This window comes from Nematolebias whitei, chromosome 2 (assembly GCF_014905685.2).
Source record: "Nematolebias whitei isolate Nwh7 chromosome 2, NemWhi1, whole genome shotgun sequence".
Classification (NCBI taxonomy): domain Eukaryota; kingdom Metazoa; phylum Chordata; class Actinopteri; order Cyprinodontiformes; family Rivulidae; genus Nematolebias; species Nematolebias whitei.
This window is the reverse complement of record NC_056499.1, coordinates 47,603,007-47,607,061: the sequence shown is the minus strand read 5'-3', so window position 1 is coordinate 47,607,061 and position 4,055 is coordinate 47,603,007. Positions and strand designations below refer to the sequence as shown.

Genomic DNA, 4,055 nt, shown 5'->3' with positions numbered 1-4,055 from the left:
ATATATATATATATATATATATATATATATATATATATATATATATACACACACACACACACACACACACACACAGAAAAATGTATCAAAGCAACACTTTTGCTTTTACTCCCATTTTTCATGAGCTGAACTCAAAGATCTAAGACTTTTTCTGCGTACACAAAAGGCCTTTTCCTTCAAATATTGTTCACAAATGTAAATCTGTGTTAGTGAGCACTTCTCCTTTGCTGAGATGATCCACCCACCTCACAGGTGTGGCATATGAAGATGCTAATTAGACAGCAGGACTATTGTACAGGTGTGCCTTAGGCTGGCCACAACAAAAGGCCACTCTATAATGCAAAGTTTATCTTAATTATTGGGGGGGGGGGGGATGTCAGTATGGCACAGTGGTTAAGTCACCTGACTTTGTGGCAGAAATATTCAGTTCAGGATTCAAATTCTGGTGCCAACCTCCAACCTCAGTCACATTATGAAGGAGAGACAACACATTGAGTCCTTGCAGGCTCAGACTTCCTCTGAATCAGTAAAGTCTGTGTTAGCTGTTGAAGAACCAGAACATTCTGATGAGAAATGGACTGCTGGAGCAAGACGTGCGTGGACAAGGGCAGAGAACCTAACACTTTGGAACGCTACTGTGCGAGCAAGCTTAGAAAGAGGGGTTAGATGGGAAGGTTGTAGGATCTATGGAAACTTGGATACCCATCATCCAGATTGAACCAGAAACAACTTTGGAGTCAGTGTTCCAACATTTGAGCGAGGACTCTGCTACCACACCTGCAGACTGACAACGATGCTCTGATAAGTGGCATCTAGGATGACAGGTCAAGGGGGATGTCCCATCATTCCCACTATCAGCGTATAGGTACCAATACAGGATGAAACAGATCCTGGAGTACATCAGGAGGAAAGCCCTCCATGATGAACTGATGAGTTCAGGCAGCAGCAGAAAACCAGTGTGGACAAGGAGGAGCAAGAGGAACCATCATGGAAAGATAAGCACCTGCACGGCATGTACCACTGGAAAATTGAGGAAGTGGCTGATATCAACAAATCCTACCAGTAGCTGTAGAGGGCCGGACTGAAGGACGGCACAGAGGCTCTGATCATGGCAGCACCAGAACAGAACCTCAGCTCAAAAGCAGTAGAGACTGGGGTCTACCAGGCCAAACCCAAGGTGCAGACTGTGCAGTGACGCCCCGACACAGTCCAGCACATGATACATACTGTGAGACTTTCAGATCCAGAGCGATAAACAGGTGTGTGTGGTCCTACAGGACATCCAACACGTTATCAAATATTTAACTAATTATATGCAGGCCTTTTATATCAGCATACAAAAGAGAGGGTAGGTCACGTTTAAGGACAAACAACAATTAATAATTTATGAGATTTTGTGTGGGAGTTTGAAGTTTGTGGGTTCCTCAACTCTTCTCTACCTCATTTACACTGAGATAACTTTAAAACTTAACAAAATTAATTGTACAAAACAAGTGGTAAACCGATAAACTAAACCAGAACAACATATCCTGATGCATGCTCAATAATCCAGGTAGAAAATCCAAAAAAGTTCAATCTGGTCCTCTGGACATTCAAAAAAACAAAAAACAAAGCAAAAAAATATAGAAACGTTTCCTCTTTCATCTGAGAGACTTCCTCAGTCTGAGGTGCTGTATTCAGCTCAGTCCCTTAAATAGCACCTTCTCAGAGTGGATCAACCAGTTTGCTGCTAACAACCAAAACCAGCTGATCACGTGATCAAGAAGGACCATCAGTCTAACAATGGATCATTAGCACACTGATGGCTGTTTACTGTTCACAGAGGGCTGAGTGATACTAGCAATCACAGCATTGTAAGAGGGGGACAGTTGAACCCGGAGGAACCCTCCCTGTGAATAGTAAACAGCCATCAGTGTGCTAATGATCCATTGTTAGGCTGATGGTCCTTCTTGAGCATGTGATCAGCTGGTTTTGGTTGTTAGCAGCAAATTGGTTGATCCACTCTGAGAAGGTGCTATTTAAGAGACTGAGCTGAATACAGCTCCTCAGACTGAGGAAGTCTCTCGGATGAGAGACGAAACGTTTCTATATTTTTTTGCTTTGTTTTGTTTTTTGTTTTTTTGAATTTCCAGAGGACCAGATTGAACTTTTTTGGATAAACCAGAACAAGCTCTAATAAAACAAATGAGAACATCTATTTTACACTTTGGCACATTTGAGGGAAAACGTGTAAGTAGTTACGACACAGAGTTTAGAGTTAGTGGTGACGCTTGTGCAAACTGTGGTGATTTTAATATTTTTACAAAGATGTTTTCTAATGATGTGTTTCACATTAGCAGATAATCAGAAGCACATGTAAGATCCAGGCCAGCGCTATCACTAACTATGACCTCAGCGTTGAATAATGCTTGTTATCAATGTTGCAAATACTTTGTAACAAAGACTGGAGTTTCTAAACTTTGCAAACACTGTCCATCGAGGTGCTCACAGAAGAACCTTACTCAAATGGTGAGGGAAACTCAAAACACTTTGGTTTCATTTTTTTACCATGCATATTTTTAAATGTGCAAAACATAACAATGTGAACATAATGATGCCATTGTTCTAAATCAAACAATCAAAGAAAAAAAAAAAAAACAGACAAACCCTAAATTACAGACATTTGTTTTATTATCAAGTGAACTGAGAGAAAAAAAATAATATTTTTTGTGCTCTTCTTTTTTATAGATAGATTAAAAATTTGAAAGAAAAAAAACTATTCAAAGGTTAGGGCTTTTGTTTGTTTTGTTTTTGGTGGGGTAATTTGGGCAGTGAGTGTCTTACCTGTAGCAGACAGCAATCACTGATCTTAATTTGGAGAATCAAGCAGAAATTCTCATCACTCTCTGGCCCCTATTCCACCTTGGACTCAGGCTCCGGCCTGTCATGGCGGCAGTATCCATGATCCTCTATCTGCTTGCACGGACCGAACTCTATGAAACAATTCAGTTCCGCGGGGAACTTTGAATGTTCTGTGTCTGCTGGACCCGTTTCTGGAGAGCAGTTATCGTCCGCTGCCACTTTCATTATTGTCATCATGCTGCTAACAAGACCATGATGCTAACAGGACCATGCTGCTAACAAGACCATGCTGCTAACAAGACCTCACTGCTAACAGGACACATTGCTAACAGGACCACACTGCTAACAGGACCACATTGCTAACTGGACCACACTGCTAACAGGACCCCACTGCTAACAGGACCACATTGCTAACAGGACCACACTCCAAACAGGACCGCACTGCTAACAGGACCACATTGCTAACAGGACCACACTGCTAACAGGACCACATTGCTAACTGGACCACACTGCTAACAGGACCCCACTGCTAACAGGACCCCACTGCTAACAGGACCCCACTGCTAACAGGACCACACCGCAAACAGGACCAATTTCGATTCAATTCAGTTTATTTAGCGCCAAATCACAAAAAAGTTGTCTCTGTGCACTTTACAGGAACATTCACATAAAAGTCAATTAGTAAAGTTCTCTATCTAAGGAATCCAGCAGACAAGTTGAATCTTGGCTTCGTTGCAGTCTCCCATCCTGAGCAAGCACAGTGGCAACAGTGGAAAGAAAAAACTCCCTTTTTAAAAGGAAGAAACCTCCAGCAGAACCAGGCTCAGGACAAGCGGCCATCTGCTTTGACCGGCTGGTTGAGAGGACAGGAAGGAGAGACAGATGAACATAGAATGGTAGGTCCAGGTGTATTTGAAAGACAAAAAAAATAAAACACATGTTAAGGATAGAAAAATAATTACAAATACAAAACAGGTTGAGCAGAGTAAGTAAAGACAGTAGTAGAGTGAAAATTGTGGTCAGTTTGTCCTCTAACAGTCTAAGCCTATAGCAGCATAACTATGGGACAGCTCAGGAAACCCAAGCCGACCCTACCACAATGCTAACTGGACCACACTGCTAACAGAACCACACTGCTAACAGGACCATGCTGCTAACAGGACCACACTGCTAACAGGGCCACACTGCTAACAGGACCAAACTAATAACATGAC

The 4,055-nt window shown here is 42.0% G+C and overlaps 2 protein-coding genes across 3 annotated transcripts in view; one reads left to right on the top strand and one right to left on the bottom strand.

Moving 5' to 3' along the window:
* aph1b (APH1B gamma secretase subunit) overlaps positions 1 to 4,055 on the bottom strand; it is a 442,239-nt gene that overhangs the window by 41,875 nt on the left and 396,309 nt on the right. The gene's annotated exons all lie outside the window — the stretch shown is intronic.
* The window catches only part of LOC119424536 (lymphocyte-specific protein 1), a 58,003-nt gene that overhangs the window by 287 nt on the left and 53,661 nt on the right, over positions 1 to 4,055 (top strand). The gene's annotated exons all lie outside the window — the stretch shown is intronic.